Source organism: Hyperolius riggenbachi, chromosome 5, assembly GCF_040937935.1.
Source record: "Hyperolius riggenbachi isolate aHypRig1 chromosome 5, aHypRig1.pri, whole genome shotgun sequence".
NCBI lineage: Eukaryota > Metazoa > Chordata > Amphibia > Anura > Hyperoliidae > Hyperolius > Hyperolius riggenbachi.
Window position 1 is genome coordinate 398,587,677 of NC_090650.1, and position 27,661 is coordinate 398,615,337.

Below are 27,661 nucleotides of genomic sequence, written 5' to 3' on the forward strand. Positions count from 1 at the left end.
AATCGGGTCCCGCCGCTGCCCCTCAGCCTTATGGTGCCTGCCCGGGCACCTGGGAAAACCCTCGCGGGGCCCTCCTGTGGTTATCGTCATTGCCGGCAGTAGTAGCAGCAGCAGAACTGCTCCCCAACCGCGCGGCCTCAAGGTATTTATTGCAGCGGCTCCTGGGCAACCAGGAAAGCGCCACCGCGCAGGTGCGGCCGAGCGCAGCGAGGAACCCTCGCAGCCGACGGCCTCCCATTCCCGCCAGCCAGAGATGCGAGCCCCTGGCACGTGTGGCTCGGAGAGGTGCGCCAGCCGCATGCCCCTTGCTGTGCACGCAGGGCCCGGCCAGCCTGATCTAATTTAGCAAGGGCCCTTCAGTCTGTAACGGGACGGCGCCCAAAGTGGGGACCGTGCTGCTCCACGCCCTGCTAGGGGAGCAGAAAAGGGCGGCGAAATGGGTTTTTGCGGCGAAAGGGAAAAAGAGGAGGGAGGGGAGACGGTGAGGCCTGGAGCCAGCGGTGGAGCTGGGCAGGAAGGGGTTAAAGAGCCAGTAAAAGAGAAATCGGGGGGCTGCGCGCCCAGGGGCCCGGACAGAGCGCAGGAGGCGGGGTGGCTGCAGGAGGAAAAGAAAGAAAGGAGGAGAGGAAGAAAGAAAGAAAGCAAAGGAGGAAGAAAAAGAGCAGAGAGCAGCACAGCGAAGGGGAGGCCGGCAGAAACAGGCTGTCATCCTCACGTACAAGAGTGCGAAGCGTCGGCCTTGTCTTTGCCTACGGCCACACCACCCTGAATGCGCCCGATCTCGTCTGATCTCGGAAGCTAAGCAGGGTCGGGCCTGGTTAGTACTTGGATGGGAGACCGCCTGGGAATACCAGGTGCTGTAGGCTTTTGCTTTTCCGCAGCAAGCCCAGCAGGGGGCACTCTTCTCTATGGCTTTTTCACATTGCTTTTTCTTTCGCTCTCTCTTTTTTTTTTTTACCTTTTTTTTTTCCTTCTTCTTCTTTCTTTCTTCCTGTCATTTCTCTTTCTAAGTCAGCTCTCCGCACTTCCTCCTGCAGACTTAGGTCAGCAGAGAGGACCAGTACAGCCAGAACCCCTCTCTCTTTTTGTTTGTTTTGGTCTTTTTTTCTATTCATCTCACCCACCTTTATTTACATGGCTTTTTTTATTTTTTGAAAAGCAGTGCACTTTTCACACGCAGCCAACCTACCCATTCTCCCCACCTAATCGGGTCCCGCCGCTGCCCCTCAGCCTTATGGTGCCTGCCCGGGCACCTGGGAAAACCCTCGCGGGGCCCTCCTGTGGTTATCGTCATTGCCGGCAGTAGTAGCAGCAGCAGAACTGCTCCCCAACCGCGCGGCCTCAAGGTATTTATTGCAGCGGCTCCTGGGCAACCAGGAAAGCGCCACCGCGCAGGTGCGGCCGAGCGCAGCGAGGAACCCTCGCAGCCGACGGCCTCCCATTCCCGCCAGCCAGAGATGCGAGCCCCTGGCACGTGTGGCTCGGAGAGGAGCGCCAGCCGCATGCCCCTTGCTGTGCACGCAGGGCCCGGCCAGCCTGATCTAATTTAGCAAGGGCCCTTCAGTCTGTAACGGGACGGCGCCCAAAGTGGGGACCGTGCTGCTCCACGCCCTGCTAGGGGAGCAGAAAAGGGCGGCGAAATGGGTTTTTGCGGCGAAAGGGAAAAAGAGGAGGGAGGGGAGACGGTGAGGCCTGGAGCCAGCGGTGGAGCTGGGCAGGAAGGGGTTAAAGAGCCAGTAAAAGAGAAATCGGGGGGCTGCGCGCCCAGGGGCCCGGACAGAGCGCAGGGGGCGAAGGAGGCGGGGTGGCTGCAGGAGGAAAAGAAAGAAAGGAGGAGAGGAAGAAAGAAAGAAAGCAAAGGAGGAAGAAAAAGAGCAGAGAGCAGCACAGCGAAGGGGAGGCCGGCAGAAACAGGCTGTCATCCTCACGTACAAGAGTGCGAAGCGTCGGCCTTGTCTTTGCCTACGGCCACACCACCCTGAATGCGCCCGATCTCGTCTGATCTCGGAAGCTAAGCAGGGTCGGGCCTGGTTAGTACTTGGATGGGAGACCGCCTGGGAATACCAGGTGCTGTAGGCTTTTGCTTTTCCGCAGCAAGCCCAGCAGGGGGCACTCTTCTCTATGGCTTTTTCACATTGCTTTTTCTTTCGCTCTCTCTTTTTTTTTTTTACCTTTTTTTTTTCCTTCTTCTTCTTTCTTTCTTCCTGTCATTTCTCTTTCTAAGTCAGCTCTCCGCACTTCCTCCTGCAGACTTAGGTCAGCAGAGAGGACCAGTACAGCCAGAACCCCTCTCTCTTTTTGTTTGTTTTGGTCTTTTTTTCTATTCATCTCACCCACCTTTATTTACATGGCTTTTTTTATTTTTTGAAAAGCAGTGCACTTTTCACACGCAGCCAACCTACCCATTCTCCCCACCTAATCGGGTCCCGCCGCTGCCCCTCAGCCTTATGGTGCCTGCCCGGGCACCTGGGAAAACCCTCGCGGGGCCCTCCTGTGGTTATCGTCATTGCCGGCAGTAGTAGCAGCAGCAGAACTGCTCCCCAACCGCGCGGCCTCAAGGTATTTATTGCAGCGGCTCCTGGGCAACCAGGAAAGCGCCACCGCGCAGGTGCGGCCGAGCGCAGCGAGGAACCCTCGCAGCCGACGGCCTCCCATTCCCGCCAGCCAGAGATGCGAGCCCCTGGCACGTGTGGCTCGGAGAGGAGCGCCAGCCGCATGCCCCTTGCTGTGCACGCAGGGCCCGGCCAGCCTGATCTAATTTAGCAAGGGCCCTTCAGTCTGTAACGGGACGGCGCCCAAAGTGGGGACCGTGCTGCTCCACGCCCTGCTAGGGGAGCAGAAAAGGGCGGCGAAATGGGTTTTTGCGGCGAAAGGGAAAAAGAGGAGGGAGGGGAGACGGTGAGGCCTGGAGCCAGCGGTGGAGCTGGGCAGGAAGGGGTTAAAGAGCCAGTAAAAGAGAAATCGGGGGGCTGCGCGCCCAGGGGCCCGGACAGAGCGCAGGGGGCGAAGGAGGCGGGGTGGCTGCAGGAGGAAAAGAAAGAAAGGAGGAGAGGAAGAAAGAAAGAAAGCAAAGGAGGAAGAAAAAGAGCAGAGAGCAGCACAGCGAAGGGGAGGCCGGCAGAAACAGGCTGTCATCCTCACGTACAAGAGTGCGAAGCGTCGGCCTTGTCTTTGCCTACGGCCACACCACCCTGAATGCGCCCGATCTCGTCTGATCTCGGAAGCTAAGCAGGGTCGGGCCTGGTTAGTACTTGGATGGGAGACCGCCTGGGAATACCAGGTGCTGTAGGCTTTTGCTTTTCCGCAGCAAGCCCAGCAGGGGGCACTCTTCTCTATGGCTTTTTCACATTGCTTTTTCTTTCGCTCTCTCTCTCTTTTTTTTACCTTTTTTTTTTCCTTCTTCTTCTTTCTTTCTTCCTGTCATTTCTCTTTCTAAGTCAGCTCTCCGCACTTCCTCCTGCAGACTTAGGTCAGCAGAGAGGACCAGTACAGCCAGAACCCCTCTCTCTTTTTGTTTGTTTTGGTCTTTTTTTCTATTCATCTCACCCACCTTTATTTACATGGCTTTTTTTATTTTTTGAAAAGCAGTGCACTTTTCACACGCAGCCAACCTACCCATTCTCCCCACCTAATCGGGTCCCGCCGCTGCCCCTCAGCCTTATGGTGCCTGCCCGGGCACCTGGGAAAACCCTCGCGGGGCCCTCCTGTGGTTATCGTCATTGCCGGCAGTAGTAGCAGCAGCAGAACTGCTCCCCAACCGCGCGGCCTCAAGGTATTTATTGCAGCGGCTCCTGGGCAACCAGGAAAGCGCCACCGCGCAGGTGCGGCCGAGCGCAGCGAGGAACCCTCGCAGCCGACGGCCTCCCATTCCCGCCAGCCAGAGATGCGAGCCCCTGGCACGTGTGGCTCGGAGAGGTGCGCCAGCCGCATGCCCCTTGCTGTGCACGCAGGGCCCGGCCAGCCTGATCTAATTTAGCAAGGGCCCTTCAGTCTGTAACGGGACGGCGCCCAAAGTGGGGACCGTGCTGCTCCACGCCCTGCTAGGGGAGCAGAAAAGGGCGGCGAAATGGGTTTTTGCGGCGAAAGGGAAAAAGAGGAGGGAGGGGAGACGGTGAGGCCTGGAGCCAGCGGTGGAGCTGGGCAGGAAGGGGTTAAAGAGCCAGTAAAAGAGAAATCGGGGGGCTGCGCGCCCAGGGGCCCGGACAGAGCGCAGGGGGCGAAGGAGGCGGGGTGGCTGCAGGAGGAAAAGAAAGAAAGGAGGAGAGGAAGAAAGAAAGAAAGCAAAGGAGGAAGAAAAAGAGCAGAGAGCAGCACAGCGAAGGGGAGGCCGGCAGAAACAGGCTGTCATCCTCACGTACAAGAGTGCGAAGCGTCGGCCTTGTCTTTGCCTACGGCCACACCACCCTGAATGCGCCCGATCTCGTCTGATCTCGGAAGCTAAGCAGGGTCGGGCCTGGTTAGTACTTGGATGGGAGACCGCCTGGGAATACCAGGTGCTGTAGGCTTTTGCTTTTCCGCAGCAAGCCCAGCAGGGGGCACTCTTCTCTATGGCTTTTTCACATTGCTTTTTCTTTCGCTCTCTCTCTCTTTTTTTTACCTTTTTTTTTTCCTTCTTCTTCTTTCTTTCTTCCTGTCATTTCTCTTTCTAAGTCAGCTCTCCGCACTTCCTCCTGCAGACTTAGGTCAGCAGAGAGGACCAGTACAGCCAGAACCCCTCTCTCTTTTTGTTTGTTTTGGTCTTTTTTTCTATTCATCTCACCCACCTTTATTTACATGGCTTTTTTTATTTTTTGAAAAGCAGTGCACTTTTCACACGCAGCCAACCTACCCATTCTCCCCACCTAATCGGGTCCCGCCGCTGCCCCTCAGCCTTATGGTGCCTGCCCGGGCACCTGGGAAAACCCTCGCGGGGCCCTCCTGTGGTTATCGTCATTGCCGGCAGTAGTAGCAGCAGCAGAACTGCTCCCCAACCGCGCGGCCTCAAGGTATTTATTGCAGCGGCTCCTGGGCAACCAGGAAAGCGCCACCGCGCAGGTGCGGCCGAGCGCAGCGAGGAACCCTCGCAGCCGACGGCCTCCCATTCCCGCCAGCCAGAGATGCGAGCCCCTGGCACGTGTGGCTCGGAGAGGTGCGCCAGCCGCATGCCCCTTGCTGTGCACGCAGGGCCCGGCCAGCCTGATCTAATTTAGCAAGGGCCCTTCAGTCTGTAACGGGACGGCGCCCAAAGTGGGGACCGTGCTGCTCCACGCCCTGCTAGGGGAGCAGAAAAGGGCGGCGAAATGGGTTTTTGCGGCGAAAGGGAAAAAGAGGAGGGAGGGGAGACGGTGAGGCCTGGAGCCAGCGGTGGAGCTGGGCAGGAAGGGGTTAAAGAGCCAGTAAAAGAGAAATCGGGGGGCTGCGCGCCCAGGGGCCCGGACAGAGCGCAGGGGGCGAAGGAGGCGGGGTGGCTGCAGGAGGAAAAGAAAGAAAGGAGGAGAGGAAGAAAGAAAGAAAGCAAAGGAGGAAGAAAAAGAGCAGAGAGCAGCACAGCGAAGGGGAGGCCGGCAGAAACAGGCTGTCATCCTCACGTACAAGAGTGCGAAGCGTCGGCCTTGTCTTTGCCTACGGCCACACCACCCTGAATGCGCCCGATCTCGTCTGATCTCGGAAGCTAAGCAGGGTCGGGCCTGGTTAGTACTTGGATGGGAGACCGCCTGGGAATACCAGGTGCTGTAGGCTTTTGCTTTTCCGCAGCAAGCCCAGCAGGGGGCACTCTTCTCTATGGCTTTTTCACATTGCTTTTTCTTTCGCTCTCTCTCTCTTTTTTTTACCTTTTTTTTTTCCTTCTTCTTCTTTCTTTCTTCCTGTCATTTCTCTTTCTAAGTCAGCTCTCCGCACTTCCTCCTGCAGACTTAGGTCAGCAGAGAGGACCAGTACAGCCAGAACCCCTCTCTCTTTTTGTTTGTTTTGGTCTTTTTTTTCTATTCATCTCACCCACCTTTATTTACATGGCTTTTTTTATTTTTTGAAAAGCAGTGCACTTTTCACACGCAGCCAACCTACCCATTCTCCCCACCTAATCGGGTCCCGCCGCTGCCCCTCAGCCTTATGGTGCCTGCCCGGGCACCTGGGAAAACCCTCGCGGGGCCCTCCTGTGGTTATCGTCATTGCCGGCAGTAGTAGCAGCAGCAGAACTGCTCCCCAACCGCGCGGCCTCAAGGTATTTATTGCAGCGGCTCCTGGGCAACCAGGAAAGCGCCACCGCGCAGGTGCGGCCGAGCGCAGCGAGGAACCCTCGCAGCCGACGGCCTCCCATTCCCGCCAGCCAGAGATGCGAGCCCCTGGCACGTGTGGCTCGGAGAGGTGCGCCAGCCGCATGCCCCTTGCTGTGCACGCAGGGCCCGGCCAGCCTGATCTAATTTAGCAAGGGCCCTTCAGTCTGTAACGGGACGGCGCCCAAAGTGGGGACCGTGCTGCTCCACGCCCTGCTAGGGGAGCAGAAAAGGGCGGCGAAATGGGTTTTTGCGGCGAAAGGGAAAAAGAGGAGGGAGGGGAGACGGTGAGGCCTGGAGCCAGCGGTGGAGCTGGGCAGGAAGGGGTTAAAGAGCCAGTAAAAGAGAAATCGGGGGGCTGCGCGCCCAGGGGCCCGGACAGAGCGCAGGGGGCGAAGGAGGCGGGGTGGCTGCAGGAGGAAAAGAAAGAAAGGAGGAGAGGAAGAAAGAAAGAAAGCAAAGGAGGAAGAAAAAGAGCAGAGAGCAGCACAGCGAAGGGGAGGCCGGCAGAAACAGGCTGTCATCCTCACGTACAAGAGTGCGAAGCGTCGGCCTTGTCTTTGCCTACGGCCACACCACCCTGAATGCGCCCGATCTCGTCTGATCTCGGAAGCTAAGCAGGGTCGGGCCTGGTTAGTACTTGGATGGGAGACCGCCTGGGAATACCAGGTGCTGTAGGCTTTTGCTTTTCCGCAGCAAGCCCAGCAGGGGGCACTCTTCTCTATGGCTTTTTCACATTGCTTTTTCTTTCGCTCTCTCTCTCTTTTTTTTACCTTTTTTTTTTCCTTCTTCTTCTTTCTTTCTTCCTGTCATTTCTCTTTCTAAGTCAGCTCTCCGCACTTCCTCCTGCAGACTTAGGTCAGCAGAGAGGACCAGTACAGCCAGAACCCCTCTCTCTTTTTGTTTGTTTTGGTCTTTTTTTTCTATTCATCTCACCCACCTTTATTTACATGGCTTTTTTTATTTTTTGAAAAGCAGTGCACTTTTCACACGCAGCCAACCTACCCATTCTCCCCACCTAATCGGGTCCCGCCGCTGCCCCTCAGCCTTATGGTGCCTGCCCGGGCACCTGGGAAAACCCTCGCGGGGCCCTCCTGTGGTTATCGTCATTGCCGGCAGTAGTAGCAGCAGCAGAACTGCTCCCCAACCGCGCGGCCTCAAGGTATTTATTGCAGCGGCTCCTGGGCAACCAGGAAAGCGCCACCGCGCAGGTGCGGCCGAGCGCAGCGAGGAACCCTCGCAGCCGACGGCCTCCCATTCCCGCCAGCCAGAGATGCGAGCCCCTGGCACGTGTGGCTCGGAGAGGTGCGCCAGCCGCATGCCCCTTGCTGTGCACGCAGGGCCCGGCCAGCCTGATCTAATTTAGCAAGGGCCCTTCAGTCTGTAACGGGACGGCGCCCAAAGTGGGGACCGTGCTGCTCCACGCCCTGCTAGGGGAGCAGAAAAGGGCGGCGAAATGGGTTTTTGCGGCGAAAGGGAAAAAGAGGAGGGAGGGGAGACGGTGAGGCCTGGAGCCAGCGGTGGAGCTGGGCAGGAAGGGGTTAAAGAGCCAGTAAAAGAGAAATCGGGGGGCTGCGCGCCCAGGGGCCCGGACAGAGCGCAGGGGGCGAAGGAGGCGGGGTGGCTGCAGGAGGAAAAGAAAGAAAGGAGGAGAGGAAGAAAGAAAGAAAGCAAAGGAGGAAGAAAAAGAGCAGAGAGCAGCACAGCGAAGGGGAGGCCGGCAGAAACAGGCTGTCATCCTCACGTACAAGAGTGCGAAGCGTCGGCCTTGTCTTTGCCTACGGCCACACCACCCTGAATGCGCCCGATCTCGTCTGATCTCGGAAGCTAAGCAGGGTCGGGCCTGGTTAGTACTTGGATGGGAGACCGCCTGGGAATACCAGGTGCTGTAGGCTTTTGCTTTTCCGCAGCAAGCCCAGCAGGGGGCACTCTTCTCTATGGCTTTTTCACATTGCTTTTTCTTTCGCTCTCTCTCTCTTTTTTTTACCTTTTTTTTTTCCTTCTTCTTCTTTCTTTCTTCCTGTCATTTCTCTTTCTAAGTCAGCTCTCCGCACTTCCTCCTGCAGACTTAGGTCAGCAGAGAGGACCAGTACAGCCAGAACCCCTCTCTCTTTTTGTTTGTTTTGGTCTTTTTTTCTATTCATCTCACCCACCTTTATTTACATGGCTTTTTTTATTTTTTGAAAAGCAGTGCACTTTTCACACGCAGCCAACCTACCCATTCTCCCCACCTAATCGGGTCCCGCCGCTGCCCCTCAGCCTTATGGTGCCTGCCCGGGCACCTGGGAAAACCCTCGCGGGGCCCTCCTGTGGTTATCGTCATTGCCGGCAGTAGTAGCAGCAGCAGAACTGCTCCCCAACCGCGCGGCCTCAAGGTATTTATTGCAGCGGCTCCTGGGCAACCAGGAAAGCGCCACCGCGCAGGTGCGGCCGAGCGCAGCGAGGAACCCTCGCAGCCGACGGCCTCCCATTCCCGCCAGCCAGAGATGCGAGCCCCTGGCACGTGTGGCTCGGAGAGGTGCGCCAGCCGCATGCCCCTTGCTGTGCACGCAGGGCCCGGCCAGCCTGATCTAATTTAGCAAGGGCCCTTCAGTCTGTAACGGGACGGCGCCCAAAGTGGGGACCGTGCTGCTCCACGCCCTGCTAGGGGAGCAGAAAAGGGCGGCGAAATGGGTTTTTGCGGCGAAAGGGAAAAAGAGGAGGGAGGGGAGACGGTGAGGCCTGGAGCCAGCGGTGGAGCTGGGCAGGAAGGGGTTAAAGAGCCAGTAAAAGAGAAATCGGGGGGCTGCGCGCCCAGGGGCCCGGACAGAGCGCAGGGGGCGAAGGAGGCGGGGTGGCTGCAGGAGGAAAAGAAAGAAAGGAGGAGAGGAAGAAAGAAAGAAAGCAAAGGAGGAAGAAAAAGAGCAGAGAGCAGCACAGCGAAGGGGAGGCCGGCAGAAACAGGCTGTCATCCTCACGTACAAGAGTGCGAAGCGTCGGCCTTGTCTTTGCCTACGGCCACACCACCCTGAATGCGCCCGATCTCGTCTGATCTCGGAAGCTAAGCAGGGTCGGGCCTGGTTAGTACTTGGATGGGAGACCGCCTGGGAATACCAGGTGCTGTAGGCTTTTGCTTTTCCGCAGCAAGCCCAGCAGGGGGCACTCTTCTCTATGGCTTTTTCACATTGCTTTTTCTTTCGCTCTCTCTCTCTTTTTTTTACCTTTTTTTTTTCCTTCTTCTTCTTTCTTTCTTCCTGTCATTTCTCTTTCTAAGTCAGCTCTCCGCACTTCCTCCTGCAGACTTAGGTCAGCAGAGAGGACCAGTACAGCCAGAACCCCTCTCTCTTTTTGTTTGTTTTGGTCTTTTTTTTCTATTCATCTCACCCACCTTTATTTACATGGCTTTTTTTATTTTTTGAAAAGCAGTGCACTTTTCACACGCAGCCAACCTACCCATTCTCCCCACCTAATCGGGTCCCGCCGCTGCCCCTCAGCCTTATGGTGCCTGCCCGGGCACCTGGGAAAACCCTCGCGGGGCCCTCCTGTGGTTATCGTCATTGCCGGCAGTAGTAGCAGCAGCAGAACTGCTCCCCAACCGCGCGGCCTCAAGGTATTTATTGCAGCGGCTCCTGGGCAACCAGGAAAGCGCCACCGCGCAGGTGCGGCCGAGCGCAGCGAGGAACCCTCGCAGCCGACGGCCTCCCATTCCCGCCAGCCAGAGATGCGAGCCCCTGGCACGTGTGGCTCGGAGAGGTGCGCCAGCCGCATGCCCCTTGCTGTGCACGCAGGGCCCGGCCAGCCTGATCTAATTTAGCAAGGGCCCTTCAGTCTGTAACGGGACGGCGCCCAAAGTGGGGACCGTGCTGCTCCACGCCCTGCTAGGGGAGCAGAAAAGGGCGGCGAAATGGGTTTTTGCGGCGAAAGGGAAAAAGAGGAGGGAGGGGAGACGGTGAGGCCTGGAGCCAGCGGTGGAGCTGGGCAGGAAGGGGTTAAAGAGCCAGTAAAAGAGAAATCGGGGGGCTGCGCGCCCAGGGGCCCGGACAGAGCGCAGGGGGCGAAGGAGGCGGGGTGGCTGCAGGAGGAAAAGAAAGAAAGGAGGAGAGGAAGAAAGAAAGAAAGCAAAGGAGGAAGAAAAAGAGCAGAGAGCAGCACAGCGAAGGGGAGGCCGGCAGAAACAGGCTGTCATCCTCACGTACAAGAGTGCGAAGCGTCGGCCTTGTCTTTGCCTACGGCCACACCACCCTGAATGCGCCCGATCTCGTCTGATCTCGGAAGCTAAGCAGGGTCGGGCCTGGTTAGTACTTGGATGGGAGACCGCCTGGGAATACCAGGTGCTGTAGGCTTTTGCTTTTCCGCAGCAAGCCCAGCAGGGGGCACTCTTCTCTATGGCTTTTTCACATTGCTTTTTCTTTCGCTCTCTCTCTCTTTTTTTTACCTTTTTTTTTTCCTTCTTCTTCTTTCTTTCTTCCTGTCATTTCTCTTTCTAAGTCAGCTCTCCGCACTTCCTCCTGCAGACTTAGGTCAGCAGAGAGGACCAGTACAGCCAGAACCCCTCTCTCTTTTTGTTTGTTTTGGTCTTTTTTTCTATTCATCTCACCCACCTTTATTTACATGGCTTTTTTTATTTTTTGAAAAGCAGTGCACTTTTCACACGCAGCCAACCTACCCATTCTCCCCACCTAATCGGGTCCCGCCGCTGCCCCTCAGCCTTATGGTGCCTGCCCGGGCACCTGGGAAAACCCTCGCGGGGCCCTCCTGTGGTTATCGTCATTGCCGGCAGTAGTAGCAGCAGCAGAACTGCTCCCCAACCGCGCGGCCTCAAGGTATTTATTGCAGCGGCTCCTGGGCAACCAGGAAAGCGCCACCGCGCAGGTGCGGCCGAGCGCAGCGAGGAACCCTCGCAGCCGACGGCCTCCCATTCCCGCCAGCCAGAGATGCGAGCCCCTGGCACGTGTGGCTCGGAGAGGTGCGCCAGCCGCATGCCCCTTGCTGTGCACGCAGGGCCCGGCCAGCCTGATCTAATTTAGCAAGGGCCCTTCAGTCTGTAACGGGACGGCGCCCAAAGTGGGGACCGTGCTGCTCCACGCCCTGCTAGGGGAGCAGAAAAGGGCGGCGAAATGGGTTTTTGCGGCGAAAGGGAAAAAGAGGAGGGAGGGGAGACGGTGAGGCCTGGAGCCAGCGGTGGAGCTGGGCAGGAAGGGGTTAAAGAGCCAGTAAAAGAGAAATCGGGGGGCTGCGCGCCCAGGGGCCCGGACAGAGCGCAGGGGGCGAAGGAGGCGGGGTGGCTGCAGGAGGAAAAGAAAGAAAGGAGGAGAGGAAGAAAGAAAGAAAGCAAAGGAGGAAGAAAAAGAGCAGAGAGCAGCACAGCGAAGGGGAGGCCGGCAGAAACAGGCTGTCATCCTCACGTACAAGAGTGCGAAGCGTCGGCCTTGTCTTTGCCTACGGCCACACCACCCTGAATGCGCCCGATCTCGTCTGATCTCGGAAGCTAAGCAGGGTCGGGCCTGGTTAGTACTTGGATGGGAGACCGCCTGGGAATACCAGGTGCTGTAGGCTTTTGCTTTTCCGCAGCAAGCCCAGCAGGGGGCACTCTTCTCTATGGCTTTTTCACATTGCTTTTTCTTTCGCTCTCTCTCTCTTTTTTTTACCTTTTTTTTTTCCTTCTTCTTCTTTCTTTCTTCCTGTCATTTCTCTTTCTAAGTCAGCTCTCCGCACTTCCTCCTGCAGACTTAGGTCAGCAGAGAGGACCAGTACAGCCAGAACCCCTCTCTCTTTTTGTTTGTTTTGGTCTTTTTTTCTATTCATCTCACCCACCTTTATTTACATGGCTTTTTTTATTTTTTGAAAAGCAGTGCACTTTTCACACGCAGCCAACCTACCCATTCTCCCCACCTAATCGGGTCCCGCCGCTGCCCCTCAGCCTTATGGTGCCTGCCCGGGCACCTGGGAAAACCCTCGCGGGGCCCTCCTGTGGTTATCGTCATTGCCGGCAGTAGTAGCAGCAGCAGAACTGCTCCCCAACCGCGCGGCCTCAAGGTATTTATTGCAGCGGCTCCTGGGCAACCAGGAAAGCGCCACCGCGCAGGTGCGGCCGAGCGCAGCGAGGAACCCTCGCAGCCGACGGCCTCCCATTCCCGCCAGCCAGAGATGCGAGCCCCTGGCACGTGTGGCTCGGAGAGGTGCGCCAGCCGCATGCCCCTTGCTGTGCACGCAGGGCCCGGCCAGCCTGATCTAATTTAGCAAGGGCCCTTCAGTCTGTAACGGGACGGCGCCCAAAGTGGGGACCGTGCTGCTCCACGCCCTGCTAGGGGAGCAGAAAAGGGCGGCGAAATGGGTTTTTGCGGCGAAAGGGAAAAAGAGGAGGGAGGGGAGACGGTGAGGCCTGGAGCCAGCGGTGGAGCTGGGCAGGAAGGGGTTAAAGAGCCAGTAAAAGAGAAATCGGGGGGCTGCGCGCCCAGGGGCCCGGACAGAGCGCAGGGGGCGAAGGAGGCGGGGTGGCTGCAGGAGGAAAAGAAAGAAAGGAGGAGAGGAAGAAAGAAAGAAAGCAAAGGAGGAAGAAAAAGAGCAGAGAGCAGCACAGCGAAGGGGAGGCCGGCAGAAACAGGCTGTCATCCTCACGTACAAGAGTGCGAAGCGTCGGCCTTGTCTTTGCCTACGGCCACACCACCCTGAATGCGCCCGATCTCGTCTGATCTCGGAAGCTAAGCAGGGTCGGGCCTGGTTAGTACTTGGATGGGAGACCGCCTGGGAATACCAGGTGCTGTAGGCTTTTGCTTTTCCGCAGCAAGCCCAGCAGGGGGCACTCTTCTCTATGGCTTTTTCACATTGCTTTTTCTTTCGCTCTCTCTTTTTTTTTTTTACCTTTTTTTTTTCCTTCTTCTTCTTTCTTTCTTCCTGTCATTTCTCTTTCTAAGTCAGCTCTCCGCACTTCCTCCTGCAGACTTAGGTCAGCAGAGAGGACCAGTACAGCCAGAACCCCTCTCTCTTTTTGTTTGTTTTGGTCTTTTTTTCTATTCATCTCACCCACCTTTATTTACATGGCTTTTTTTATTTTTTGAAAAGCAGTGCACTTTTCACACGCAGCCAACCTACCCATTCTCCCCACCTAATCGGGTCCCGCCGCTGCCCCTCAGCCTTATGGTGCCTGCCCGGGCACCTGGGAAAACCCTCGCGGGGCCCTCCTGTGGTTATCGTCATTGCCGGCAGTAGTAGCAGCAGCAGAACTGCTCCCCAACCGCGCGGCCTCAAGGTATTTATTGCAGCGGCTCCTGGGCAACCAGGAAAGCGCCACCGCGCAGGTGCGGCCGAGCGCAGCGAGGAACCCTCGCAGCCGACGGCCTCCCATTCCCGCCAGCCAGAGATGCGAGCCCCTGGCACGTGTGGCTCGGAGAGGAGCGCCAGCCGCATGCCCCTTGCTGTGCACGCAGGGCCCGGCCAGCCTGATCTAATTTAGCAAGGGCCCTTCAGTCTGTAACGGGACGGCGCCCAAAGTGGGGACCGTGCTGCTCCACGCCCTGCTAGGGGAGCAGAAAAGGGCGGCGAAATGGGTTTTTGCGGCGAAAGGGAAAAAGAGGAGGGAGGGGAGACGGTGAGGCCTGGAGCCAGCGGTGGAGCTGGGCAGGAAGGGGTTAAAGAGCCAGTAAAAGAGAAATCGGGGGGCTGCGCGCCCAGGGGCCCGGACAGAGCGCAGGGGGCGAAGGAGGCGGGGTGGCTGCAGGAGGAAAAGAAAGAAAGGAGGAGAGGAAGAAAGAAAGAAAGCAAAGGAGGAAGAAAAAGAGCAGAGAGCAGCACAGCGAAGGGGAGGCCGGCAGAAACAGGCTGTCATCCTCACGTACAAGAGTGCGAAGCGTCGGCCTTGTCTTTGCCTACGGCCACACCACCCTGAATGCGCCCGATCTCGTCTGATCTCGGAAGCTAAGCAGGGTCGGGCCTGGTTAGTACTTGGATGGGAGACCGCCTGGGAATACCAGGTGCTGTAGGCTTTTGCTTTTCCGCAGCAAGCCCAGCAGGGGGCACTCTTCTCTATGGCTTTTTCACATTGCTTTTTCTTTCGCTCTCTCTTTTTTTTTTTTACCTTTTTTTTTTCCTTCTTCTTCTTTCTTTCTTCCTGTCATTTCTCTTTCTAAGTCAGCTCTCCGCACTTCCTCCTGCAGACTTAGGTCAGCAGAGAGGACCAGTACAGCCAGAACCCCTCTCTCTTTTTGTTTGTTTTGGTCTTTTTTTCTATTCATCTCACCCACCTTTATTTACATGGCTTTTTTTATTTTTTGAAAAGCAGTGCACTTTTCACACGCAGCCAACCTACCCATTCTCCCCACCTAATCGGGTCCCGCCGCTGCCCCTCAGCCTTATGGTGCCTGCCCGGGCACCTGGGAAAACCCTCGCGGGGCCCTCCTGTGGTTATCGTCATTGCCGGCAGTAGTAGCAGCAGCAGAACTGCTCCCCAACCGCGCGGCCTCAAGGTATTTATTGCAGCGGCTCCTGGGCAACCAGGAAAGCGCCACCGCGCAGGTGCGGCCGAGCGCAGCGAGGAACCCTCGCAGCCGACGGCCTCCCATTCCCGCCAGCCAGAGATGCGAGCCCCTGGCACGTGTGGCTCGGAGAGGTGCGCCAGCCGCATGCCCCTTGCTGTGCACGCAGGGCCCGGCCAGCCTGATCTAATTTAGCAAGGGCCCTTCAGTCTGTAACGGGACGGCGCCCAAAGTGGGGACCGTGCTGCTCCACGCCCTGCTAGGGGAGCAGAAAAGGGCGGCGAAATGGGTTTTTGCGGCGAAAGGGAAAAAGAGGAGGGAGGGGAGACGGTGAGGCCTGGAGCCAGCGGTGGAGCTGGGCAGGAAGGGGTTAAAGAGCCAGTAAAAGAGAAATCGGGGGGCTGCGCGCCCAGGGGCCCGGACAGAGCGCAGGGGGCGAAGGAGGCGGGGTGGCTGCAGGAGGAAAAGAAAGAAAGGAGGAGAGGAAGAAAGAAAGAAAGCAAAGGAGGAAGAAAAAGAGCAGAGAGCAGCACAGCGAAGGGGAGGCCGGCAGAAACAGGCTGTCATCCTCACGTACAAGAGTGCGAAGCGTCGGCCTTGTCTTTGCCTACGGCCACACCACCCTGAATGCGCCCGATCTCGTCTGATCTCGGAAGCTAAGCAGGGTCGGGCCTGGTTAGTACTTGGATGGGAGACCGCCTGGGAATACCAGGTGCTGTAGGCTTTTGCTTTTCCGCAGCAAGCCCAGCAGGGGGCACTCTTCTCTATGGCTTTTTCACATTGCTTTTTCTTTCGCTCTCTCTCTCTTTTTTTTACCTTTTTTTTTTCCTTCTTCTTCTTTCTTTCTTCCTGTCATTTCTCTTTCTAAGTCAGCTCTCCGCACTTCCTCCTGCAGACTTAGGTCAGCAGAGAGGACCAGTACAGCCAGAACCCCTCTCTCTTTTTGTTTGTTTTGGTCTTTTTTTCTATTCATCTCACCCACCTTTATTTACATGGCTTTTTTTATTTTTTGAAAAGCAGTGCACTTTTCACACGCAGCCAACCTACCCATTCTCCCCACCTAATCGGGTCCCGCCGCTGCCCCTCAGCCTTATGGTGCCTGCCCGGGCACCTGGGAAAACCCTCGCGGGGCCCTCCTGTGGTTATCGTCATTGCCGGCAGTAGTAGCAGCAGCAGAACTGCTCCCCAACCGCGCGGCCTCAAGGTATTTATTGCAGCGGCTCCTGGGCAACCAGGAAAGCGCCACCGCGCAGGTGCGGCCGAGCGCAGCGAGGAACCCTCGCAGCCGACGGCCTCCCATTCCCGCCAGCCAGAGATGCGAGCCCCTGGCACGTGTGGCTCGGAGAGGTGCGCCAGCCGCATGCCCCTTGCTGTGCACGCAGGGCCCGGCCAGCCTGATCTAATTTAGCAAGGGCCCTTCAGTCTGTAACGGGACGGCGCCCAAAGTGGGGACCGTGCTGCTCCACGCCCTGCTAGGGGAGCAGAAAAGGGCGGCGAAATGGGTTTTTGCGGCGAAAGGGAAAAAGAGGAGGGAGGGGAGACGGTGAGGCCTGGAGCCAGCGGTGGAGCTGGGCAGGAAGGGGTTAAAGAGCCAGTAAAAGAGAAATCGGGGGGCTGCGCGCCCAGGGGCCCGGACAGAGCGCAGGGGGCGAAGGAGGCGGGGTGGCTGCAGGAGGAAAAGAAAGAAAGGAGGAGAGGAAGAAAGAAAGAAAGCAAAGGAGGAAGAAAAAGAGCAGAGAGCAGCACAGCGAAGGGGAGGCCGGCAGAAACAGGCTGTCATCCTCACGTACAAGAGTGCGAAGCGTCGGCCTTGTCTTTGCCTACGGCCACACCACCCTGAATGCGCCCGATCTCGTCTGATCTCGGAAGCTAAGCAGGGTCGGGCCTGGTTAGTACTTGGATGGGAGACCGCCTGGGAATACCAGGTGCTGTAGGCTTTTGCTTTTCCGCAGCAAGCCCAGCAGGGGGCACTCTTCTCTATGGCTTTTTCACATTGCTTTTTCTTTCGCTCTCTCTCTCTTTTTTTTACCTTTTTTTTTTCCTTCTTCTTCTTTCTTTCTTCCTGTCATTTCTCTTTCTAAGTCAGCTCTCCGCACTTCCTCCTGCAGACTTAGGTCAGCAGAGAGGACCAGTACAGCCAGAACCCCTCTCTCTTTTTGTTTGTTTTGGTCTTTTTTTCTATTCATCTCACCCACCTTTATTTACATGGCTTTTTTTATTTTTTGAAAAGCAGTGCACTTTTCACACGCAGCCAACCTACCCATTCTCCCCACCTAATCGGGTCCCGCCGCTGCCCCTCAGCCTTATGGTGCCTGCCCGGGCACCTGGGAAAACCCTCGCGGGGCCCTCCTGTGGTTATCGTCATTGCCGGCAGTAGTAGCAGCAGCAGAACTGCTCCCCAACCGCGCGGCCTCAAGGTATTTATTGCAGCGGCTCCTGGGCAACCAGGAAAGCGCCACCGCGCAGGTGCGGCCGAGCGCAGCGAGGAACCCTCGCAGCCGACGGCCTCCCATTCCCGCCAGCCAGAGATGCGAGCCCCTGGCACGTGTGGCTCGGAGAGGTGCGCCAGCCGCATGCCCCTTGCTGTGCACGCAGGGCCCGGCCAGCCTGATCTAATTTAGCAAGGGCCCTTCAGTCTGTAACGGGACGGCGCCCAAAGTGGGGACCGTGCTGCTCCACGCCCTGCTAGGGGAGCAGAAAAGGGCGGCGAAATGGGTTTTTGCGGCGAAAGGGAAAAAGAGGAGGGAGGGGAGACGGTGAGGCCTGGAGCCAGCGGTGGAGCTGGGCAGGAAGGGGTTAAAGAGCCAGTAAAAGAGAAATCGGGGGGCTGCGCGCCCAGGGGCCCGGACAGAGCGCAGGGGGCGAAGGAGGCGGGGTGGCTGCAGGAGGAAAAGAAAGAAAGGAGGAGAGGAAGAAAGAAAGAAAGCAAAGGAGGAAGAAAAAGAGCAGAGAGCAGCACAGCGAAGGGGAGGCCGGCAGAAACAGGCTGTCATCCTCACGTACAAGAGTGCGAAGCGTCGGCCTTGTCTTTGCCTACGGCCACACCACCCTGAATGCGCCCGATCTCGTCTGATCTCGGAAGCTAAGCAGGGTCGGGCCTGGTTAGTACTTGGATGGGAGACCGCCTGGGAATACCAGGTGCTGTAGGCTTTTGCTTTTCCGCAGCAAGCCCAGCAGGGGGCACTCTTCTCTATGGCTTTTTCACATTGCTTTTTCTTTCGCTCTCTCTTTTTTTTTTTTACCTTTTTTTTTTCCTTCTTCTTCTTTCTTTCTTCCTGTCATTTCTCTTTCTAAGTCAGCTCTCCGCACTTCCTCCTGCAGACTTAGGTCAGCAGAGAGGACCAGTACAGCCAGAACCCCTCTCTCTTTTTGTTTGTTTTGGTCTTTTTTTCTATTCATCTCACCCACCTTTATTTACATGGCTTTTTTTATTTTTTGAAAAGCAGTGCACTTTTCACACGCAGCCAACCTACCCATTCTCCCCACCTAATCGGGTCCCGCCGCTGCCCCTCAGCCTTATGGTGCCTGCCCGGGCACCTGGGAAAACCCTCGCGGGGCCCTCCTGTGGTTATCGTCATTGCCGGCAGTAGTAGCAGCAGCAGAACTGCTCCCCAACCGCGCGGCCTCAAGGTATTTATTGCAGCGGCTCCTGGGCAACCAGGAAAGCGCCACCGCGCAGGTGCGGCCGAGCGCAGCGAGGAACCCTCGCAGCCGACGGCCTCCCATTCCCGCCAGCCAGAGATGCGAGCCCCTGGCACGTGTGGCTCGGAGAGGAGCGCCAGCCGCATGCCCCTTGCTGTGCACGCAGGGCCCGGCCAGCCTGATCTAATTTAGCAAGGGCCCTTCAGTCTGTAACGGGACGGCGCCCAAAGTGGGGACCGTGCTGCTCCACGCCCTGCTAGGGGAGCAGAAAAGGGCGGCGAAATGGGTTTTTGCGGCGAAAGGGAAAAAGAGGAGGGAGGGGAGACGGTGAGGCCTGGAGCCAGCGGTGGAGCTGGGCAGGAAGGGGTTAAAGAGCCAGTAAAAGAGAAATCGGGGGGCTGCGCGCCCAGGGGCCCGGACAGAGCGCAGGGGGCGAAGGAGGCGGGGTGGCTGCAGGAGGAAAAGAAAGAAAGGAGGAGAGGAAGAAAGAAAGAAAGCAAAGGAGGAAGAAAAAGAGCAGAGAGCAGCACAGCGAAGGGGAGGCCGGCAGAAACAGGCTGTCATCCTCACGTACAAGAGTGCGAAGCGTCGGCCTTGTCTTTGCCTACGGCCACACCACCCTGAATGCGCCCGATCTCGTCTGATCTCGGAAGCTAAGCAGGGTCGGGCCTGGTTAGTACTTGGATGGGAGACCGCCTGGGAATACCAGGTGCTGTAGGCTTTTGCTTTTCCGCAGCAAGCCCAGCAGGGGGCACTCTTCTCTATGGCTTTTTCACATTGCTTTTTCTTTCGCTCTCTCTTTTTTTTTTTTACCTTTTTTTTTTCCTTCTTCTTCTTTCTTTCTTCCTGTCATTTCTCTTTCTAAGTCAGCTCTCCGCACTTCCTCCTGCAGACTTAGGTCAGCAGAGAGGACCAGTACAGCCAGAACCCCTCTCTCTTTTTGTTTGTTTTGGTCTTTTTTTCTATTCATCTCACCCACCTTTATTTACATGGCTTTTTTTATTTTTTGAAAAGCAGTGCACTTTTCACACGCAGCCAACCTACCCATTCTCCCCACCTAATCGGGTCCCGCCGCTGCCCCTCAGCCTTATGGTGCCTGCCCGGGCACCTGGGAAAACCCTCGCGGGGCCCTCCTGTGGTTATCGTCATTGCCGGCAGTAGTAGCAGCAGCAGAACTGCTCCCCAACCGCGCGGCCTCAAGGTATTTATTGCAGCGGCTCCTGGGCAACCAGGAAAGCGCCACCGCGCAGGTGCGGCCGAGCGCAGCGAGGAACCCTCGCAGCCGACGGCCTCCCATTCCCGCCAGCCAGAGATGCGAGCCCCTGGCACGTGTGGCTCGGAGAGGTGCGCCAGCCGCATGCCCCTTGCTGTGCACGCAGGGCCCGGCCAGCCTGATCTAATTTAGCAAGGGCCCTTCAGTCTGTAACGGGACGGCGCCCAAAGTGGGGACCGTGCTGCTCCACGCCCTGCTAGGGGAGCAGAAAAGGGCGGCGAAATGGGTTTTTGCGGCGAAAGGGAAAAAGAGGAGGGAGGGGAGACGGTGAGGCCTGGAGCCAGCGGTGGAGCTGGGCAGGAAGGGGTTAAAGAGCCAGTAAAAGAGAAATCGGGGGGCTGCGCGCCCAGGGGCCCGGACAGAGCGCAGGGGGCGAAGGAGGCGGGGTGGCTGCAGGAGGAAAAGAAAGAAAGGAGGAGAGGAAGAAAGAAAGAAAGCAAAGGAGGAAGAAAAAGAGCAGAGAGCAGCACAGCGAAGGGGAGGCCGGCAGAAACAGGCTGTCATCCTCACGTACAAGAGTGCGAAGCGTCGGCCTTGTCTTTGCCTACGGCCACACCACCCTGAATGCGCCCGATCTCGTCTGATCTCGGAAGCTAAGCAGGGTCGGGCCTGGTTAGTACTTGGATGGGAGACCGCCTGGGAATACCAGGTGCTGTAGGCTTTTGCTTTTCCGCAGCAAGCCCAGCAGGGGGCACTCTTCTCTATGGCTTTTTCACATTGCTTTTTCTTTCGCTCTCTCTCTCTTTTTTTTACCTTTTTTTTTTCCTTCTTCTTCTTTCTTTCTTCCTGTCATTTCTCTTTCTAAGTCAGCTCTCCGCACTTCCTCCTGCAGACTTAGGTCAGCAGAGAGGACCAGTACAGCCAGAACCCCTCTCTCTTTTTGTTTGTTTTGGTCTTTTTTTTCTATTCATCTCACCCACCTTTATTTACATGGCTTTTTTTATTTTTTGAAAAGCAGTGCACTTTTCACACGCAGCCAACCTACCCATTCTCCCCACCTAATCGGGTCCCGCCGCTGCCCCTCAGCCTTATGGTGCCTGCCCGGGCACCTGGGAAAACCCTCGCGGGGCCCTCCTGTGGTTATCGTCATTGCCGGCAGTAGTAGCAGCAGCAGAACTGCTCCCCAACCGCGCGGCCTCAAGGTATTTATTGCAGCGGCTCCTGGGCAACCAGGAAAGCGCCACCGCGCAGGTGCGGCCGAGCGCAGCGAGGAACCCTCGCAGCCGACGGCCTCCCATTCCCGCCAGCCAGAGATGCGAGCCCCTGGCACGTGTGGCTCGGAGAGGTGCGCCAGCCGCATGCCCCTTGCTGTGCACGCAGGGCCCGGCCAGCCTGATCTAATTTAGCAAGGGCCCTTCAGTCTGTAACGGGACGGCGCCCAAAGTGGGGACCGTGCTGCTCCACGCCCTGCTAGGGGAGCAGAAAAGGGCGGCGAAATGGGTTTTTGCGGCGAAAGGGAAAAAGAGGAGGGAGGGGAGACGGTGAGGCCTGGAGCCAGCGGTGGAGCTGGGCAGGAAGGGGTTAAAGAGCCAGTAAAAGAGAAATCGGGGGGCTGCGCGCCCAGGGGCCCGGACAGAGCGCAGGGGGCGAAGGAGGCGGGGTGGCTGCAGGAGGAAAAGAAAGAAAGGAGGAGAGGAAGAAAGAAAGAAAGCAAAGGAGGAAGAAAAAGAGCAGAGAGCAGCACAGCGAAGGGGAGGCCGGCAGAAACAGGCTGTCATCCTCACGTACAAGAGTGCGAAGCGTCGGCCTTGTCTTTGCCTACGGCCACACCACCCTGAATGCGCCCGATCTCGTCTGATCTCGGAAGCTAAGCAGGGTCGGGCCTGGTTAGTACTTGGATGGGAGACCGCCTGGGAATACCAGGTGCTGTAGGCTTTTGCTTTTCCGCAGCAAGCCCAGCAGGGGGCACTCTTCTCTATGGCTTTTTCACATTGCTTTTTCTTTCGCTCTCTCTTTTTTTTTTTTACCTTTTTTTTTTTCCTTCTTCTTCTTTCTTTCTTCCTGTCATTTCTCTTTCTAAGTCAGCTCTCCGCACTTCCTCCTGCAGACTTAGGTCAGCAGAGAGGACCAGTACAGCCAGAACCCCTCTCTCTTTTTGTTTGTTTTGGTCTTTTTTTCTATTCATCTCACCCACCTTTATTTACATGGCTTTTTTTATTTTTTGAAAAGCAGTGCACTTTTCACACGCAGCCAACCTACCCATTCTCCCCACCTAATCGGGTCCCGCCGCTGCCCCTCAGCCTTATGGTGCCTGCCCGGGCACCTGGGAAAACCCTCGCGGGGCCCTCCTGTGGTTATCGTCATTGCCGGCAGTAGTAGCAGCAGCAGAACTGCTCCCCAACCGCGCGGCCTCAAGGTATTTATTGCAGCGGCTCCTGGGCAACCAGGAAAGCGCCACCGCGCAGGTGCGGCCGAGCGCAGCGAGGAACCCTCGCAGCCGACGGCCTCCCATTCCCGCCAGCCAGAGATGCGAGCCCCTGGCACGTGTGGCTCGGAGAGGAGCGCCAGCCGCATGCCCCTTGCTGTGCACGCAGGGCCCGGCCAGCCTGATCTAATTTAGCAAGGGCCCTTCAGTCTGTAACGGGACGGCGCCCAAAGTGGGGACCGTGCTGCTCCACGCCCTGCTAGGGGAGCAGAAAAGGGCGGCGAAATGGGTTTTTGCGGCGAAAGGGAAAAAGAGGAGGGAGGGGAGACGGTGAGGCCTGGAGCCAGCGGTGGAGCTGGGCAGGAAGGGGTTAAAGAGCCAGTAAAAGAGAAATCGGGGGGCTGCGCGCCCAGGGGCCCGGACAGAGCGCAGGGGGCGAAGGAGGCGGGGTGGCTGCAGGAGGAAAAGAAAGAAAGGAGGAGAGGAAGAAAGAAAGAAAGCAAAGGAGGAAGAAAAAGAGCAGAGAGCAGCACAGCGAAGGGGAGGCCGGCAGAAACAGGCTGTCATCCTCACGTACAAGAGTGCGAAGCGTCGGCCTTGTCTTTGCCTACGGCCACACCACCCTGAATGCGCCCGATCTCGTCTGATCTCGGAAGCTAAGCAGGGTCGGGCCTGGTTAGTACTTGGATGGGAGACCGCCTGGGAATACCAGGTGCTGTAGGCTTTTGCTTTTCCGCAGCAAGCCCAGCAGGGGGCACTCTTCTCTATGGCTTTTTCACATTGCTTTTTCTTTCGCTCTCTCTCTCTTTTTTTTACCTTTTTTTTTTCCTTCTTCTTCTTTCTTTCTTCCTGTCATTTCTCTTTCTAAGTCAGCTCTCCGCACTTCCTCCTGCAGACTTAGGTCAGCAGAGAGGACCAGTACAGCCAGAACCCCTCTCTCTTTTTGTTTGTTTTGGTCTTTTTTTTCTATTCATCTCACCCACCTTTATTTACATGGCTTTTTTTATTTTTTGAAAAGCAGTGCACTTTTCACACGCAGCCAACCTACCCATTCTCCCCACCTAATCGGGTCCCGCCGCTGCCCCTCAGCCTTATGGTGCCTGCCCGGGCACCTGGGAAAACCCTCGCGGGGCCCTCCTGTGGTTATCGTCATTGCCGGCAGTAGTAGCAGCAGCAGAACTGCTCCCCAACCGCGCGGCCTCAAGGTATTTATTGCAGCGGCTCCTGGGCAACCAGGAAAGCGCCACCGCGCAGGTGCGGCCGAGCGCAGCGAGGAACCCTCGCAGCCGACGGCCTCCCATTCCCGCCAGCCAGAGATGCGAGCCCCTGGCACGTGTGGCTCGGAGAGGTGCGCCAGCCGCATGCCCCTTGCTGTGCACGCAGGGCCCGGCCAGCCTGATCTAATTTAGCAAGGGCCCTTCAGTCTGTAACGGGACGGCGCCCAAAGTGGGGACCGTGCTGCTCCACGCCCTGCTAGGGGAGCAGAAAAGGGCGGCGAAATGGGTTTTTGCGGCGAAAGGGAAAAAGAGGAGGGAGGGGAGACGGTGAGGCCTGGAGCCAGCGGTGGAGCTGGGCAGGAAGGGGTTAAAGAGCCAGTAAAAGAGAAATCGGGGGGCTGCGCGCCCAGGGGCCCGGACAGAGCGCAGGGGGCGAAGGAGGCGGGGTGGCTGCAGGAGGAAAAGAAAGAAAGGAGGAGAGGAAGAAAGAAAGAAAGCAAAGGAGGAAGAAAAAGAGCAGAGAGCAGCACAGCGAAGGGGAGGCCGGCAGAAACAGGCTGTCATCCTCACGTACAAGAGTGCGAAGCGTCGGCCTTGTCTTTGCCTACGGCCACACCACCCTGAATGCGCCCGATCTCGTCTGATCTCGGAAGCTAAGCAGGGTCGGGCCTGGTTAGTACTTGGATGGGAGACCGCCTGGGAATACCAGGTGCTGTAGGCTTTTGCTTTTCCGCAGCAAGCCCAGCAGGGGGCACTCTTCTCTATGGCTTTTTCACATTGCTTTTTCTTTCGCTCTCTCTCTCTTTTTTTTACCTTTTTTTTTTCCTTCTTCTTCTTTCTTTCTTCCTGTCATTTCTCTTTCTAAGTCAGCTCTCCGCACTTCCTCCTGCAGACTTAGGTCAGCAGAGAGGACCAGTACAGCCAGAACCCCTCTCTCTTTTTGTTTGTTTTGGTCTTTTTTTCTATTCATCTCACCCACCTTTATTTACATGGCTTTTTTTATTTTTTGAAAAGCAGTGCACTTTTCACACGCAGCCAACCTACCCATTCTCCCCACCTAATCGGGTCCCGCCGCTGCCCCTCAGCCTTATGGTGCCTGCCCGGGCACCTGGGAAAACCCTCGCGGGGCCCTCCTGTGGTTATCGTCATTGCCGGCAGTAGTAGCAGCAGCAGAACTGCTCCCCAACCGCGCGGCCTCAAGGTATTTATTGCAGCGGCTCCTGGGCAACCAGGAAAGCGCCACCGCGCAGGTGCGGCCGAGCGCAGCGAGGAACCCTCGCAGCCGACGGCCTCCCATTCCCGCCAGCCAGAGATGCGAGCCCCTGGCACGTGTGGCTCGGAGAGGTGCGCCAGCCGCATGCCCCTTGCTGTGCACGCAGGGCCCGGCCAGCCTGATCTAATTTAGCAAGGGCCCTTCAGTCTGTAACGGGACGGCGCCCAAAGTGGGGACCGTGCTGCTCCACGCCCTGCTAGGGGAGCAGAAAAGGGCGGCGAAATGGGTTTTTGCGGCGAAAGGGAAAAAGAGGAGGGAGGGGAGACGGTGAGGCCTGGAGCCAGCGGTGGAGCTGGGCAGGAAGGGGTTAAAGAGCCAGTAAAAGAGAAATCGGGGGGCTGCGCGCCCAGGGGCCCGGACAGAGCGCAGGGGGCGAAGGAGGCGGGGTGGCTGCAGGAGGAAAAGAAAGAAAGGAGGAGAGGAAGAAAGAAAGAAAGCAAAGGAGGAAGAAAAAGAGCAGAGAGCAGCACAGCGAAGGGGAGGCCGGCAGAAACAGGCTGTCATCCTCACGTACAAGAGTGCGAAGCGTCGGCCTTGTCTTTGCCTACGGCCACACCACCCTGAATGCGCCCGATCTCGTCTGATCTCGGAAGCTAAGCAGGGTCGGGCCTGGTTAGTACTTGGATGGGAGACCGCCTGGGAATACCAGGTGCTGTAGGCTTTTGCTTTTCCGCAGCAAGCCCAGCAGGGGGCACTCTTCTCTATGGCTTTTTCACATTGCTTTTTCTTTCGCTCTCTCTCTCTTTTTTTTACCTTTTTTTTTTCCTTCTTCTTCTTTCTTTCTTCCTGTCATTTCTCTTTCTAAGTCAGCTCTCCGCACTTCCTCCTGCAGACTTAGGTCAGCAGAGAGGACCAGTACAGCCAGAACCCCTCTCTCTTTTTGTTTGTTTTGGTCTTTTTTTCTATTCATCTCACCCACCTTTATTTACATGGCTTTTTTTATTTTTTGAAAAGCAGTGCACTTTTCACACGCAGCCAACCTACCCATTCTCCCCACCTAATCGGGTCCCGCCGCTGCCCCTCAGCCTTATGGTGCCTGCCCGGGCACCTGGGAAAACCCTCGCGGGGCCCTCCTGTGGTTATCGTCATTGCCGGCAGTAGTAGCAGCAGCAGAACTGCTCCCCAACCGCGCGGCCTCAAGGTATTTATTGCAGCGGCTCCTGGGCAACCAGGAAAGCGCCACCGCGCAGGTGCGGCCGAGCGCAGCGAGGAACCCTCGCAGCCGACGGCCTCCCATTCCCGCCAGCCAGAGATGCGAGCCCCTGGCACGTGTGGCTCGGAGAGGTGCGCCAGCCGCATGCCCCTTGCTGTGCACGCAGGGCCCGGCCAGCCTGATCTAATTTAGCAAGGGCCCTTCAGTCTGTAACGGGACGGCGCCCAAAGTGGGGACCGTGCTGCTCCACGCCCTGCTAGGGGAGCAGAAAAGGGCGGCGAAATGGGTTTTTGCGGCGAAAGGGAAAAAGAGGAGGGAGGGGAGACGGTGAGGCCTGGAGCCAGCGGTGGAGCTGGGCAGGAAGGGGTTAAAGAGCCAGTAAAAGAGAAATCGGGGGGCTGCGCGCCCAGGGGCCCGGACAGAGCGCAGGGGGCGAAGGAGGCGGGGTGGCTGCAGGAGGAAAAGAAAGAAAGGAGGAGAGGAAGAAAGAAAGAAAGCAAAGGAGGAAGAAAAAGAGCAGAGAGCAGCACAGCGAAGGGGAGGCCGGCAGAAACAGGCTGTCATCCTCACGTACAAGAGTGCGAAGCGTCGGCCTTGTCTTTGCCTACGGCCACACCACCCTGAATGCGCCCGATCTCGTCTGATCTCGGAAGCTAAGCAGGGTCGGGCCTGGTTAGTACTTGGATGGGAGACCGCCTGGGAATACCAGGTGCTGTAGGCTTTTGCTTTTCCGCAGCAAGCCCAGCAGGGGGCACTCTTCTCTATGGCTTTTTCACATTGCTTTTTCTTTCGCTCTCTCTTTTTTTTTTTTACCTTTTTTTTTTCCTTCTTCTTCTTTCTTTCTTCCTGTCATTTCTCTTTCTAAGTCAGCTCTCCGCACTTCCTCCTGCAGACTTAGGTCAGCAGAGAGGACCAGTACAGCCAGAACCCCTCTCTCTTTTTGTTTGTTTTGGTCTTTTTTTCTATTCATCTCACCCACCTTTATTTACATGGCTTTTTTTATTTTTTGAAAAGCAGTGCACTTTTCACACGCAGCCAACCTACCCATTCTCCCCACCTAATCGGGTCCCGCCGCTGCCCCTCAGCCTTATGGTGCCTGCCCGGGCACCTGGGAAAACCCTCGCGGGGCCCTCCTGTGGTTATCGTCATTGCCAGCAGTAGTAGCAGCAGCAGAACTGCTCCCCAACCGCGCGGCCTCAAGGTATTTATTGCAGCGGCTCCTGGGCAACCAGGAAAGCGCCACCGCGCAGGTGCGGCCGAGCGCAGCGAGGAACCCTCGCAGCCGACGGCCTCCCATTCCCGCCAGCCAGAGATGCGAGCCCCTGGCACGTGTGGCTCGGAGAGGTGCGCCAGCCGCATGCCCCTTGCTGTGCACGCAGGGCCCGGCCAGCCTGATCTAATTTAGCAAGGGCCCTTCAGTCTGTAACGGGACGGCGCCCAAAGTGGGGACCGTGCTGCTCCACGCCCTGCTAGGGGAGCAGAAAAGGGCGGCGAAATGGGTTTTTGCGGCGAAAGGGAAAAAGAGGAGGGAGGGGAGACGGTGAGGCCTGGAGCCAGCGGTGGAGCTGGGCAGGAAGGGGTTAAAGAGCCAGTAAAAGAGAAATCGGGGGGCTGCGCGCCCAGGGGCCCGGACAGAGCGCAGGGGGCGAAGGAGGCGGGGTGGCTGCAGGAGGAAAAGAAAGAAAGGAGGAGAGGAAGAAAGAAAGAAAGCAAAGGAGGAAGAAAAAGAGCAGAGAGCAGCACAGCGAAGGGGAGGCCGGCAGAAACAGGCTGTCATCCTCACGTACAAGAGTGCGAAGCGTCGGCCTTGTCTTTGCCTACGGCCACACCACCCTGAATGCGCCCGATCTCGTCTGATCTCGGAAGCTAAGCAGGGTCGGGCCTGGTTAGTACTTGGATGGGAGACCGCCTGGGAATACCAGGTGCTGTAGGCTTTTGCTTTTCCGCAGCAAGCCCAGCAGGGGGCACTCTTCTCTATGGCTTTTTCACATTGCTTTTTCTTTCGCTCTCTCTTTTTTTTTTTTACCTTTTTTTTTT

At 57.2% G+C, this 27,661-nt stretch overlaps 1 protein-coding gene and 23 non-coding genes across 25 annotated transcripts in view; 23 read left to right on the plus strand and 1 right to left on the minus strand.

Annotated features, from left to right (window-relative positions):
* NAPRT (nicotinate phosphoribosyltransferase) overlaps positions 1-27,661 on the minus strand; it is a 196,949-nt gene that overhangs the window by 110,246 nt on the left and 59,042 nt on the right. The window lies entirely within an intron of this gene.
* LOC137520528 (5S ribosomal RNA) lies at positions 748-866 on the plus strand. The gene has a single exon (XR_011021853.1). It is a non-coding gene; the product is annotated as a 5S ribosomal RNA (ribosomal RNA).
* LOC137520539 (5S ribosomal RNA) lies at positions 1,961-2,079 on the plus strand. The gene has a single exon (XR_011021864.1). It is a non-coding gene; the product is annotated as a 5S ribosomal RNA (ribosomal RNA).
* On the plus strand, positions 3,174-3,292 carry LOC137520550 (5S ribosomal RNA). Its single transcript, XR_011021875.1, has one exon. It is a non-coding gene; the product is annotated as a 5S ribosomal RNA (ribosomal RNA).
* LOC137520561 (5S ribosomal RNA) lies at positions 4,387-4,505 on the plus strand. The gene has a single exon (XR_011021886.1). It is a non-coding gene; the product is annotated as a 5S ribosomal RNA (ribosomal RNA).
* LOC137520573 (5S ribosomal RNA) lies at positions 5,600-5,718 on the plus strand. Its single transcript, XR_011021897.1, has one exon. It is a non-coding gene; the product is annotated as a 5S ribosomal RNA (ribosomal RNA).
* Positions 6,814-6,932, plus strand: LOC137519725 (5S ribosomal RNA). The gene has a single exon (XR_011021102.1). It is a non-coding gene; the product is annotated as a 5S ribosomal RNA (ribosomal RNA).
* Positions 8,028-8,146, plus strand: LOC137519737 (5S ribosomal RNA). The gene has a single exon (XR_011021113.1). It is a non-coding gene; the product is annotated as a 5S ribosomal RNA (ribosomal RNA).
* LOC137519749 (5S ribosomal RNA) lies at positions 9,241-9,359 on the plus strand. Its single transcript, XR_011021124.1, has one exon. It is a non-coding gene; the product is annotated as a 5S ribosomal RNA (ribosomal RNA).
* LOC137519761 (5S ribosomal RNA) lies at positions 10,455-10,573 on the plus strand. The gene has a single exon (XR_011021136.1). It is a non-coding gene; the product is annotated as a 5S ribosomal RNA (ribosomal RNA).
* On the plus strand, positions 11,668-11,786 carry LOC137519772 (5S ribosomal RNA). The gene has a single exon (XR_011021147.1). It is a non-coding gene; the product is annotated as a 5S ribosomal RNA (ribosomal RNA).
* On the plus strand, positions 12,881-12,999 carry LOC137519784 (5S ribosomal RNA). The gene has a single exon (XR_011021159.1). It is a non-coding gene; the product is annotated as a 5S ribosomal RNA (ribosomal RNA).
* Positions 14,094-14,212, plus strand: LOC137519795 (5S ribosomal RNA). Its single transcript, XR_011021170.1, has one exon. It is a non-coding gene; the product is annotated as a 5S ribosomal RNA (ribosomal RNA).
* LOC137519808 (5S ribosomal RNA) lies at positions 15,307-15,425 on the plus strand. Its single transcript, XR_011021181.1, has one exon. It is a non-coding gene; the product is annotated as a 5S ribosomal RNA (ribosomal RNA).
* LOC137519819 (5S ribosomal RNA) lies at positions 16,520-16,638 on the plus strand. The gene has a single exon (XR_011021192.1). It is a non-coding gene; the product is annotated as a 5S ribosomal RNA (ribosomal RNA).
* Positions 17,733-17,851, plus strand: LOC137519831 (5S ribosomal RNA). Its single transcript, XR_011021203.1, has one exon. It is a non-coding gene; the product is annotated as a 5S ribosomal RNA (ribosomal RNA).
* LOC137519842 (5S ribosomal RNA) lies at positions 18,946-19,064 on the plus strand. The gene has a single exon (XR_011021214.1). It is a non-coding gene; the product is annotated as a 5S ribosomal RNA (ribosomal RNA).
* On the plus strand, positions 20,159-20,277 carry LOC137519853 (5S ribosomal RNA). Its single transcript, XR_011021225.1, has one exon. It is a non-coding gene; the product is annotated as a 5S ribosomal RNA (ribosomal RNA).
* On the plus strand, positions 21,373-21,491 carry LOC137519865 (5S ribosomal RNA). Its single transcript, XR_011021236.1, has one exon. It is a non-coding gene; the product is annotated as a 5S ribosomal RNA (ribosomal RNA).
* Positions 22,587-22,705, plus strand: LOC137519877 (5S ribosomal RNA). Its single transcript, XR_011021247.1, has one exon. It is a non-coding gene; the product is annotated as a 5S ribosomal RNA (ribosomal RNA).
* Positions 23,801-23,919, plus strand: LOC137519889 (5S ribosomal RNA). Its single transcript, XR_011021258.1, has one exon. It is a non-coding gene; the product is annotated as a 5S ribosomal RNA (ribosomal RNA).
* Positions 25,014-25,132, plus strand: LOC137519901 (5S ribosomal RNA). Its single transcript, XR_011021270.1, has one exon. It is a non-coding gene; the product is annotated as a 5S ribosomal RNA (ribosomal RNA).
* Positions 26,227-26,345, plus strand: LOC137519913 (5S ribosomal RNA). Its single transcript, XR_011021281.1, has one exon. It is a non-coding gene; the product is annotated as a 5S ribosomal RNA (ribosomal RNA).
* Positions 27,440-27,558, plus strand: LOC137519924 (5S ribosomal RNA). The gene has a single exon (XR_011021292.1). It is a non-coding gene; the product is annotated as a 5S ribosomal RNA (ribosomal RNA).